A 13,308-nucleotide genomic window follows, 5' to 3' on the forward strand; every position below is an offset into this window, starting at 1 on the left:
CCCTCCACGAGGATAGCGCCCTATCTGTGCATTCCTGTTTCAAGTGCCCCTATATTCTCACTTCCAAAACTTTAGTGTGCCTGCCTGTTTATTTTTTAGAAACTTCCTCTAAATTGTAAGATCCCTGAAAGAGAAATTTTATGTTATTCATCCTTACATCCCATTTCTAACACAGTATCTGGCCCATAATAGGTGCTCAATAAATATTTATTGTTGCTATTATAGAATTCCGAACTCAGAGCCATTTTCGATTGTCAGCAGTTTAGTAACACTTTAGTACCTCTGAGTGGCATGTTCATGTTTGTCGTTGTCAGGTGGTTCCTCTGAGCGCCTGTTGTCATAGAGAGCTGCCTATAAATCACCAGCATGCTGTTAGGTTGCTGTTCACACATTTGGGCACTCACCCTATGACCAGCTGAGAAAAACGCTCATTTCACTTTTCTGGAATGGAGAAGGAAGTACATTTTGCAGTGTCTCCCCAAGGTCATGGAATCATGGGACTCTTCCTTGCCTCCTTTGTATAGATGATCCAGATCTGTGAAAGTGACCGCAGATGGGGTCTGCTCCAAGATGACTTCATGAGAGGATGGCAAAGGATCATTTGTTACCATTTATGGTAAGTCCAATACAAAGCTCCCCAAACCCCACAAGGAATAAAACATCCCAAATCCAATTGTGAGGAAAGAGACCCATCTACAGATTTTAGCTTTAAGTCCTTTAAAAGAATAGTCCAGAGAAGGCCAGGGATAAGTATCTGAATATAAATTATTATATCTTGATAATCTCCGTAACTATCAACCAATGATGCATTTATCCTGACTGCATCTTAATTGCTATCTGATTTTAACCAAAGTTCTTTACTCTCTGCATATAAGTTCTTTCATTTGTAAAATGTGGAAAGTAATATTCATCTTGGGGAATTATGGTGAGAGTCACTCTATTCCCATTTCTTTCTCATTGCCAGTTTACAATGCAACTGCTGACACTGCAACTGACAATAGGAAGGGAATATGATGGAAGGAATCTAGGATTGATTTTTTCTTTTTTTTTTCCTTCGGTCTTGGGATGGAGAAAGGAAGGAGGTGAAGGTACAGTCATGGAAGTCTCTGATCAGGGTTGTGGAGCCCCTCTTCCTCTAAATGGATTAGAGAGGTCAGAAAGCAATCATCAGGACTTTGGATCAAATCCCTGCTCTGCAACATTCTTTGATGCCTCAAAATAGTAAACAACTCTGAGTCTCCTCTATTGTAAAAATTGGAATAATAATACCCAATTCTCAAGCTTATTATGAGGATTAAATAACAGTGTCCGTGAGGAACACAGGCAATGCCGGGCACCACAGAGTGACTGCTCAGGAGTTGGGAATCACTCCTAAACTCTTCTCCAGGCTGCCGCAGATCTGCCTCGAGACTCCGTTTCCGCGGTTTGTCCAGTTTGTCCACGGAAGTGCAGCCTGGAATCTTTCCTGCTTCTGCACGTCAGAAATCTACTCAACAAGCAGGTGCATGGGAGAGAGGTGAGGCCAGGGGTTCTGGAGTCAGCAAGAGTGGCCTTTGGCAGCTGGAGCTATTTGAACTCTAAGCCTGTATTTTCCCAGCTGGAAAGTAGGGCTAATAACAGCGTCTACTTCATAGGATTTTCGTAAGTATAAAATGAGAAAATGCACAATGCTTGGTAGTAAGCACTCAATAAATGGTATCTATTAACTAGTTTTAGATAGATACTAAATAAGACCTCAACTCAAATGCACCCTCCTCTCTGAAGATTTTCCTGAGCACACAACCAAGAAGTAACTGCTCTCTGAGCTGCCGTAACACACTGCCTGTATTTCTTTTCAGCATGAAATTGTCATGCTGCCATGTGTTAAAATTAGTACCTTACATGAGACACCCATATGAACCTGTGTACTCCTTGAGGACAGAGACTGCTTGTTGCAGCCATGAGTTCCTCACTGTTGGGGGGGGGTTGGTGAGGTACACAGTGGAGGTTCAAAAGCTGTTGTTGAACTGAACTGAAATGAAGAATTAAAACGGAAAACTCCTTCTGCCAAACACAGTAACTAGGAAGAGAGGTGCTATGTCCCCCAAATGACAACTCAAACAGCAAGAAGCAAATCATGTTTAACTGTCACCCTGACAGGGGTGGTTGGGACATTGGTTAAGGGTGAGAAGTCATCGAATCACACAAGTAAAAATTCTGTCTTACTAGAAAAAACATTGAGAAAAATATTTATGTGTTGGAATGAAAGGACTTCATCAACTCTTAGAGTTAGTGATAATTAAACACGTTGTTTGGAGAGTGAGATGGATGAATTGGGCAATTTTTCCCAGGTTTGCCAGAAAAGAGAATCAAGGGCACGCAACTGCTGACAGAGTTTAACCTTTAAATCGAACTTTATTTACTCTCACTTAGCTAAAGACAAAGCAGTTTACACACTGTATATGTAGAATACATGTTAATTGGTGGATCGCTGACAACAAGTACTTACAGACTTTGCAGTTTGTAGTTACGTGTGCGGACAAGCATCCCACGGACAGACCCGGAGAGGGGTGGAGATGAGGTGAGGGCAGAAGAGCATGGAAACTCAACCTCTGCAGGTTTCCACTCACACCACTTCCTTCTGATCTGTGAAATTCTATCTTCTCCATTATCGTCCAAGAGACTGTTGCGCAAACGCCCCGCACCTGAAAGCCGTGTTGGACGAGAACTGTGGTAGAGGTTTCAGATCTCAGGGCTAGATATGGCAGCACTCCTCCACGAAACAAAAGGAGACAGCATCTCCCCAACTCCAGGGCTTCATTAAAGGAGACCAAACACTTGCCACAGGCACCAAACTCGTGAGCAGGATGCAGTACGGGAGAAAGGGAGTGTTTATTCGTGCACATACGCAGCCTCTGTCCTAAATCAGGGCCAACTGGGTGATGGTAAACCCGAGTAATGCAGTGTTTCTCTGATGCAATCCTGCCTCCTCAACAATGTCAGTGAGCCACTTACAAGTTATGGTGAAAACCAATATTTTTAAAAACTAAATTTAGTGTCTATCGTTGGCCTGAAAGGTCCAGAGGATACTGGTGTTGGTGGGGATGGTTCTAATTCCTATGTTCCTGGAAGTCTATCGACTTTTGGCCATGCCTGGGATCTGCCTTACACTCATGGAGAATGTCAGGCAAGTTGCTTAACCGTTCAGGTTTGGGAGGCGGTGGGCAGTTTCTCGACTGGTGAAATGAGGTGGACGATGTAGCTTATCTCCAAGACGGTGATTCTTAACATGCTGAAGATTAAGACAACTTTGAGAATCTGATGAAAACTGTACACCTTCTTTCTAGAAGAAAGCACATACGTTAGACTTTTACCATACATTTTTAGGGAATCTATGGACACTTTAAATCCATCCACACACCGTGGGACCCTGCTCTAAAGGATTCTTTACTAATATTTTATGACTATGAATTCATACCAGGAGGGGGTAACCCACAAGAGCACTGCTTCTGCCCTCAGAAACACTAACTTTAAATTCAATATTCCAGAGAATCTCACAATAAAAATGTTAAAATCTGGTATTTCCTGACTTTTAACCCATGCAGTATAAAATTTTAATTAACTTCAAATTATGTCTTCTTTTCTGTCTATTTGTAAATAAAATGAAATTTTTCTAAGGAATCAAACTTTCTACTTTCATTCTGATTTGAAAGATTCCTCCCCAGGAAAAAATATTTTGACCCCAGACTGTGACTATAAACAAATAAAATAATCGCAGTTTGATAAGAACTAGGGTTCATCGGTGAAACCTCACGGGCCTGATTTTTTTTAAGGAACCACCCTGACATGACCATTGCTTCAGAATGTCAGGAAAACAAACTTAAGGACTGACCACTTAGAAGCACTGTGTTGATATGATCACAAATTCCACTTTAAAAAATCTACTTAGCGAACGTAAGCATTTTAAGGATTGATTCAATAGGTCAAACAGGAGACAAGTCGGATAGGGAGGTGAGAGGTGACAAGCATAGGGGACCTCAAGAAAGGGGAAAAATGACAAGAAAAGGTCACAATCATAACATGACTAAAATCTCCACTTAGAAGAGAAAGTATTAGATATCTTAGTATCTTCCTTCCAAATCACATCCTTTTCTTCTATTTAAAAGTTTATTCAGACTGTCTTACTCATTTACATATTTCCAAAGCCCAAGTCAGCAGCTGGCCTGTTTTTCTTCCTGCAAATTCTTTTCTTCCTTCTTTCCATCTTTTGGCAAAAATGTCAGAGTAGGAAGCAAAAATATCTGCGTGTACCTCATCCTCTTGGTGCTGTGTATGAAATTCTATTCAATTCAGTTCCTTGGGCCAAAGAGTTAAGTTTCCAACCTCTCTCTCTCTGTACTGTGAATATTTCTGGAATGGCTAAGACTTTAATGGGGTTACAATAATTAATATAATGTGAAATATGGTCTCCCAGTTCAATTTCTCACAACTGAGACCCGGGCTTTGAAGAAACCCAACACAGGATGAGCAAGGACCATAAGTCCTGATTTACATCAGGAAGAGAAAGAGACCTGAGAAACAGCTAGGACCACTTGTGCCGAGATGGGATGCGGTGGGAGGAGAGGCATCTGGAGCAAGGGGGATGCTGACAGAACCAGTGGCAAAGGCACAGGGCAAACTGCTTTCTATTGAGTTTCACTCAAAGAATTCCAATCGGTTCACAAGAAATCCTGTGTACCACTCTAGTCTGAATGTGGCTGCGATTTTATTTTGAAAACTTTGCACATGGTAGGCAGTAAAAATATTTGTGGAATGAATGAAATTATCACCAACACCCCTGAGCCATATGATAACTAAGTTAAAAATCCTTCTCATTAAAATGCAGTTCTAAAGCCGAGGCCCCCTTAGAGCTCACTGACTTTTATCAGTAACAGTATGGCCATCTGTCTGAAATAAATGCCTTTAAGGTCATTCTCCATAATTCTACATCTCATGCATCTTCCTAGCTAAGGAATCTGTGTATTTCATTCTAGTGTATTTCCTTTGCTTTTCATCGTGACCCTGTTGATAATGCAACTATCCTATTACTCATTATATTGGTGGCATTTATTGTGTGTCTAACAAGTGCCAGGCATGAGAGAAAGTGTCTGACAATGTGTTCGTTCATTTGCATCACACGTATGTTAACACGGGGCAGCGTGCAGATGGGACAATAGACGTTCAGGGGGCTCGAAGTCAGTTACTAAGCAGTGGAGCAGGTTGTGTGCCTCAAAGTCAGGACTCTGAGGCCCCTTGCTGTGCAGCCGGGCTCTGCAGTGAGAGGGCATGCAGTCCAGGCTGCCGACAAGTGCGAAACAGTTCCCCATGTTAACTGCAAATTACAGGAGAGCTCAAGGCTCCCAAGGAATAGTAAACGCTGAGGCCCTGGTGCCGCGTCGGCTCCATTTAGTCTGGAATTGGAAAGCCCTCACTCTTCTAAAGCCGTGCCCCTGAGAGCCTGCTGCTCATCAGGCAAAACATGAGAAGGTCACCTGGCACGGTGGGTGCTGTGTTATGCTCTGCTCAAGGGGACAGGTGACTAAGGAAAATGCGAGGCCTGCAATTTCTCTCCCACTCATTCCCAGCGCCTGCAGGACTCTACAAACCTAACCTGCAGGTTCTGCTTTCTGGGAAGAACAGGGTTACCTGGTGCTGTTTCCCTGGGGAGGTAGTCTCGCCTGGAGCAGTTCCTGTACCCACGGCCTCATTCTTCTAAGCTAGCCAGGTGGAAACCGCCTTGCACTAGCCGGTGACCAGAACCATGGCCCCCATTCCTTCCTGTGGAGGAACAAAAGCAAAATCTGCCTTGGGCTGGTAACAGCAAACCAGCTCGGCTGCCCTCGGTCATACCTCATGCCCCGGTGAAGCAGCTTGGCTGTCTAAGTCCCAGCCATTCCAGAGCTGGAAGGTCAAAATACCTGCTCTGTTTAAACCTTCTCATTTCATGTTCACCACGTTGCTGTGGAGATGATCAGACTATCCCTGATTTCCCAGTTGGGAGGCTGAGGCTCAGCCAGGTGAAGTCACTTACCCAAGGCACAGTCGAGACAACACAGAACTGAGGTTTAAACCCAGTCTGTCCGCCTGTGAGGTCCGTGCCTTTCCCGAGACCACACCAGCTGGCTGCGGCTCCCTCACGCTTTCTCTGCGGGATGGTCAAACAAAGGAGAGCAGTGCCCACTCCTTGGGAGGGACCATTCTTTCCAGCCGAGGGCTGGACCCTTGCACCGTTCCCTCCACTGAACCAGAGCAGGGCCCCTATACTCTTCACTGTCAGCCCACGTCTGGCTGATCTTAATCACATTCATTAAACCAAGAACACCTGGTTTCGTAGCAGCCTTCACCCGGAGCTAAATTCACCTTTAACCATTTCCCGCGCACCAGTCTCCGAAATCTTGAAATTTTACTCACAGACTTTTTAAAAGCCAGTGCTGTTTCCCTATCCCACAGTGCCACATCTTCTAGGCCACAGATCAGAATGCCTGGGCATGATGTAGTGGATCATGGAATCAAAGAGCGTGGGTCCTGGAATCAGACAGGCTGGTCCCAAATTCTGTCGCTTAATTGTTATGTGACCTTAGGCAAGTCACTTAACCTCTCTGAACCTCAGTTTGCTAATATTTACCTCCCAGGGTAAATGTGAGAATTAGCAATAATGTTTATAATAGGCCTAACAGTGAGGGGAAATAGTAAATTCTTGATAACTTGTAGCTGTGTTTATCATTGCCACCACTTCATTGGCATGAGACTGAGGAGAAGTTTATGCCTGTGCCGTGCCTCCATCCCCACTGTGTAGCACGGAAGTAATCTGAGTCCACTGCCTGGCTTATTATATTGTTATACAATTTTTTTTTCCTCCAGAGTTTATTGTTCTTGGTAAGAATTAATTTATCCATTTTCTCAACTTTCCTTTTAGCATCACACACTGAGGACTTCATTACGCTGTTCCAGGAGAGCAACACTCTTCCTGTCTCTCATTACACACTTGAGTCTGGGGTGGTGGTAGTTATCCAAAAACAAATCAGGTCACATATCGGCCAGCTTCTCTGGCCGTTTTATGGGCCACCTCAAATAACTTATTGTTGATCTAATCAAAAATTTAGCTGAGTATTTTGAATTGGTTTAGGGATTTATTAGCATTTATTGAGCTGAGGTGGTATTTGTTTTACACATGTGGATAGATAGATCAATAGCTAGAAATAGAAACATGTGAGACATAACAAGGCCTTATGAAGAAACATGGGGACCATAGTTAAGTAATGTGCACTCTTTCATAATGGTATGAACAAAGTTTCATGGAAGCACCAAAGAGGAGGAGTAAACTCTGCGTCGTGAGTGGCAGGAAAGGACATCTTCATAGAATAATAATAATAGATATTTGCTGAGATGCTGCCGAAATGCCAGGAAAGTACAAAGCGCTTTATAGGTATTGTCTTCTCAAATCCTCACAACAATCTTTTGAGATAGATATTATTACTCCAAGTTTACAAAGAAGGACTGAGGCTCAGAGACGTTATGTACACTGTCCAAGGTCCCATCTCTTACCAATATGGATGAAGAACTTCACTTGCCAGCTCAGCTGCCTTCCCAGAGGAAGTGACAACTCACACCTAGGATGTGCCTGGTGACGTACGCAACGCTTTTCATGTATCATTTAATCCTCATCACATCCCTATCAACCCTAGGAGATAATAGTATTATTATTCTCATGGAGCTGACAAAGAAACTGAAGCTCAGAGAGATCAGGTAAGAAAACTTAGTCCCATACGATATCAGGTAAATAAGTTGAGATTTGATTTCATGTGTCTGATTTCAGAGTCCACACTCAATCATGGAGCTGTTTTGCCCTTAAACACAGTGGTGACACTTGAGCCCCATCTTTTGAGTGGAGAATTTGGCCAGAGGAGAAAAGTCTTCAAGTCATGAGTGTAAGTCTGAGCGACGGGAAGAGACTCAGAGACAACAGATGGACAGAGCAGTGCTTCTCAAACTCGAAAGGTGTGGGGACAACTTCAGAATCTTTCTATAATTACAGATACCAGCACCCAACCTAGACCTGCTAAATCAGAACCTCTGGGGTCAGGTATCTCTGCATCATTAAAAATAGCCTCAAAAGGTTCTGATGCTCACAATAGTTTAAGACCAATTATTCCAGAGTCAGTTCTAAAGGACACTGGAGGGAGGAAGAGGTTGGAAAGTGAATATTCTCTGGATCAGTCCTAAATTGCTTCATGTTGTAGTTATGATCTCAGATCACGGGTAAAACCAAACCAGTGGGGACCCATCATTGAGCTAATAGAACTCTCCCCTCATGCAGCAAGGTGCTCAATGCTGACCTAGACATTATTAATTAGGATCATAATTGTCTCCACAGTCTTTGGGTGAAAGGAAGCTGGAACAAGCGATTGAAGGCTGAGCAGGGGCAGGGCCACCAAGGACAGGACGAGTGGTGACTTTTTAAGGGCAAACAAAGGAAATAGAGAAACACTGTGAATACTCACTAGACTGCAAGCTCCATGACGCAGGAGACTGGGTTTGATTTTGCTCATCAACGTATCCCTGGGTAGGGGATGCTGTAATGCATTGCCCAGGTGCCGCCTTCAGGAGGGAGGCGTGCATTTCCCCCAGCTACTGACAGCCCTGGCTACTGATGCTTCACAGCTGAGTGCCTTCTCAGGCGTTGTCCTTGGTAGAGATAAGTTTCTTGCCCAAAGGTCTGCTTCCTCTACAGTTGTAGCTCAAGAACTGGTCAATACAGTGTTACAAAGGATGGGCCCCTTGCCTCAGCTCAGATCAACTCTGAAGGGCCATCTTCTGCTCCAGAACTCTCAGTAGGACCAGGTGACCCCTTGGTTGAAACTGTGTCACAACTCAGCTTCTCCTTTTGCCCAACTCTGCATTCCTCACTCATGTACAGATGCTGTACCCCAAAGTACTTCTCAGTAAACCTGCCAGCAAATCTATATTTCACAGTCTGTTTTCTGAGGAGCTCAAGCTAACATACTCGTTGTAGCATTCAAATAATATTTGTGGAAAGCTGAATGAACATTGGAAGCTGGCAAAGTTGCCAACTTCAGAGTCAGTTCCATTTAATATAAACATCCCTCAAGAGAGACAAGGAATGGAGGCTGTGGTCCCTTTCCATAGTTTCATAGGCAAACATTTCATTCGATACAGGAGAGCCTCCAATTAATGATGCTGCCACAACGTATTATTTCTTTGAAAGACAGACTTTTAAATGATTTCTGCAGAGTACAGTAAACAAAACAGTCCAAAGAGACCACTGTCATATAACCATTGGTCAACAAACCAAAAATCCTTTAGAAGTAACGATGCTTTGCCACAGGTAAAAGCCAATAGACCCAAGAATTTCAAATGGACATTAGGTTCTTATTAATTTTCATTTGCCAAAATTAAACAAAAGAAGAGAGGACAGTCCATGCATTACTCAGTGTCTTTCAGGCCCGGTTCAAATTGTATTAGTGTAAGTGGATCAGGAATATGTGAATTAAATCACCCTTTGGACATTGTGTATACAATCATTAAAACCACCACCCTGGCAGATGCAGAATGCTTGCTTCACAGCCCAAATACCACTGAGCTCATACTCCTAATTATTCTTCAAGATTCTGTATAATAATAGTACTTGGTCTCTTGGTTAAGATTCTCCTTATCCTACTTATTATTTTATTATCAGAGGAAATCATTTGTACATTAGAGATGTGTCATTTATACCACTGGATTACTTCTTATTGGGACACAGAATGACACACAGAAGATGGAGAAAAAGAGAAATTCCCCTTATTACTATCCTCTCCCATAATATAATATAGACCCATGGACTCCAAACCAAGTATCTTTTTTGTGACTACCACTCGGCTCAGTGGACAGCAGGCCTACCTGGAAATGGCCAATTTAATTTTTAAAGATTTCAGGACATTTGTCCCAAATCTCCTAACAAAACTCGTAATAACAGCTGGCACTGGTTAAGTGCCAGGCAAAGTCACTTTGTTCTAGACACTTTGATTTCAGTATCTTGAGTCTTCACCCAGTCAGATATGTAAATAAATATTATTATTTATGCTTTACAAAGGACAAAAAAAAATCAGAAAAGCAAATAGATTGCCCAAGATTGCATAATGATTAAGACAGCAGAGCTGGGACCCAAACCCAGGAATAGACTAACAGGCACCGTAAGGACATTCTGCTCCTTTATTTTTTATAAGCAATTTCAACTTGATGAAAACAAAGTAAAAGCAGGAATCCAAAAGTAGAGTAAGCTTTTAAACCACTAGCTACCCTGGAGAAATCAGCTAATTCCTGGCGACCCTGATGACCACCCATGTTGTAGGAGCCACTCAAATTAGGGAAGGTAAAGAAAGCCAGAACGCTAAAAGATCGTCTGTTCTCTACAAAAGAATAGACTAGATTAAAAGGAAAACACCAACAACTCCAGAAAGAGGGTCCAGGGAAAAATTGTCTGCATTAAACTCGGCCATAGGAGGAGAGGAAAAAAATGTTGCTCCCTGAGAATTGTTAACTGAAAGTGGGCCTTCTTTGGGGTTTCATACCAAATGCATATTATGTATTTAATTCAAAAACAGCAAGTTCAAATTCCATCAGTAGCCCCCTATCATCTGGCTAAAGCAACACAAATTCTTTACGGAAGAATAAACTTTCACTAGGACTGTTTCCCACGTGAAGTCAAATGAGACAAGCGTTCACTCAAAAACCGTGGGAGAAACAAACTGCCATGAATGAGAGCCAGCAGAACAAACACGTTGTAGAATCAGACCCATGAGGACTTCAGACATTGGATTTATTAGTCGCAGGATATAAAGTGTGTACATTTAATATGTTTAATATATAAAAGAAATGCCAAACGTATGATCAAGGAAGAAGAGACTATTAAAATGGCAAGGGAGTTCGAATGAGATCAAACAATGTCTGTAAAAGAAAGTGTGATACGTGAGACTGAAGCCCTCACTGGGTCGCTAAGCTGCAGATTAGACACCGCTGAAAGGATAAGTGAGATGAAAGACAGGTTTGCAGAAATGAGCCAGGACGCAGCACAGAGACACAATGAGATGGAAAACAGGAGAAGTGTGGACAATGGGGACTAGATGAGTAACTTAGGCTAGTCAGGTACCAGAATGAAAATGGAGATAGGACAACTCCATTTTTAAGGACTGGTGACTGATGTGAGCCTTCAGTTTCAGAGCCCAAATGCAACCCAGGCAAGCTGGAGTTTCTGCTGCTGCTGTGGTCACCTTCAGCACACCACCAGCTTCAGATCCTTCTAGCATCGCTTTGGTGAGGGCTGGCTGCCTGAGAGTTCCTCAGTGTCCCTGCACCGCCCAGACCTCCTGCATTCCAGGGGCTCGCCCATCTGAGAGCTTCTCCCTCCTTGCTTTCTCCCTGTCCCCAGAACTAGACTGCTGATGCTTGAAGCCAGAGGCTGACTAGACTGCTCTTAGGCTGCCCTGGGTCTCAGGTTGTTAGGGTGGGACTTTCTCTTTGATCCTGCCCCACCCCCAGCAGTGGGATCCTTCTATGATCTGGCCCAGAGGGACCTCCTTCACCTTCCTCCAGGGGTAGAGTTTTATTTTCTTTTACCTTCTCCACGCCCTAATGGGATCTTCACTTGTGACCTGGGGGGCGCCAGGGTTAGCTGTCCTCCCACAAGTTTCTTAAGGCTTTTGTTCCTTAGGGGAGAGATGTTTCATGCGTTACCTGCAACTGGCCTGCACCATTGAGAGATGCTCTCTCTGGCCCCTGGCCCTGCTTCCGGTCCTTCTCATGAGCACCCAGTGGATGTCCATAGTGAAGAATCTCTCAGTGGGTGAAACCTCCCCTAGTGTCTGTGGCTCCTCGGGGTTCCATTTTTCACAGTAGCCTCCACTTGACCTCTAACAATTTGTTAAAAAAATTAGCTGCCTTCTTACACACAACTTAGGTAGCTCCCTACCGCCTGTGCTCTCCCACAGGTGGCTCGGTGCTCACATCCCATCTCTCCTGGGAGGCCCTCTCTCCAGCTCAGATTGGTCCAGGCTTGGTGAGAACTGAGCCAGCCTCTCCCACCGAATGCCTTCCCCAGACTTCTTAGCTCCATTATAAAGCAAGGTGGGTTTACCCACTCCACGGAGGAAAATTGGGGGATTTAAGAAAGTATGCACCCAAGAGAACAGATAAAGTGTTATCACTTTTTAAACCCAAGTCCTGGGCACACAGTGACAAAATTTCTGTATACTTCAGTTTAATGAATGAATCAAGTGGAGATTGCTGTTGCTCATTTAAGCATCTGGGAGATAGAGTGGCAGAGTGGTTAAGAATTCCTATCTCTGAAGACAGAAAACATTGGACTGGAATTTCAGGTTGTCACTACCTGGCTGGGTGACCCTGGGTAAATTACTTACCCTCTCTAGCCTCAGAATCCTTGCTGTGCAATAGGGATAATACAGGAGTATTATTGTATTAATACTCATATCACCCCTCACTGGGTTGTTATGAAGATAAAGAGTTAAGGTATGTGACAGTGCTGAGGGCAGGGCCTGGCACATGGGAAGCGCTCAGTCAACGTAGCTGTTATTACCCCCAGCTCTCCAGACATTCAACAGCTTCCCGTGGTACGCTCATCTTGCGTATATCCTGGAGCTGTCCTTCTTGGGGGAGAGGACTAACAGTTCATGAGCAGGGCAGGAGGGAACAAGCCACTGGCCAACGGGGTCACTGGGACCTAAATCAAGTTATCCTACCTTAAACTCTATTAGATCTGGTGCCCGCCCTTTTCATTTGCTCTTTTTTCCTTTTTGGAATGTGGAACAGACATATGCATGGGTGGCATTGGTTGTAGAAGCTGGAAGGTTAATAATCCACCAAAAATCCAGTATTCAAGTCTGTGCATATTTCATCACTGAGCATGGCTCCAGGGCAGACTTAGCTAAACCCCTCATGGGAAATAAATTCAGGAGAGTGAGTACAAGGTGAGGTGCATGGTCACAGCATAACCGAGTGAGAAGGGGCTTGTTCTGCTCGCTGCAATCAGGTGCCAAATCAATTGCAAACTAGCCAGTGATTGAGAAAGGAAAATTTATAAGATTAGCCAGCATAATTGGAAGATGGCAGACTAGTGTTCTGAAGAACCATCTTACAATCGTATGGAATCTTGAGGCAGTTATACGGGAAATGGGTAGGAAATGAGGGGCCTTAGGGATGTGGACCATTCACTGTGACGAACTTCAAGGCGCCACGTTATCTCTCTCTTCTGTCATTTGAGATGGGAACCAGTGT

The 13,308-nt window shown here is 43.7% G+C and overlaps 2 long non-coding RNA genes across 2 annotated transcripts; one reads left to right on the plus strand and one right to left on the minus strand.

Moving 5' to 3' along the window:
- Positions 1 to 382: 382 nt before the first annotated feature.
- On the plus strand, positions 383 to 3,660 carry LOC138924206 (uncharacterized). Its single transcript, XR_011438968.1, has 2 exons — positions 383 to 616; positions 1,076 to 3,660. It is a non-coding gene; the product is annotated as an uncharacterized lncRNA (long non-coding RNA).
- Positions 3,186 to 6,556, minus strand: LOC138924205 (uncharacterized). The gene is made up of 3 exons (XR_011438967.1): positions 6,050 to 6,556; positions 5,665 to 5,796; positions 3,186 to 3,322 (listed from the first exon to the last, which is right to left on the minus strand). It is a non-coding gene; the product is annotated as an uncharacterized lncRNA (long non-coding RNA).
- Positions 6,557 to 13,308: the final 6,752 nt, after the last annotated feature.

Source organism: Equus caballus, chromosome 5, assembly GCF_041296265.1.
Source record: "Equus caballus isolate H_3958 breed thoroughbred chromosome 5, TB-T2T, whole genome shotgun sequence".
Lineage (NCBI taxonomy): Eukaryota > Metazoa > Chordata > Mammalia > Perissodactyla > Equidae > Equus > Equus caballus.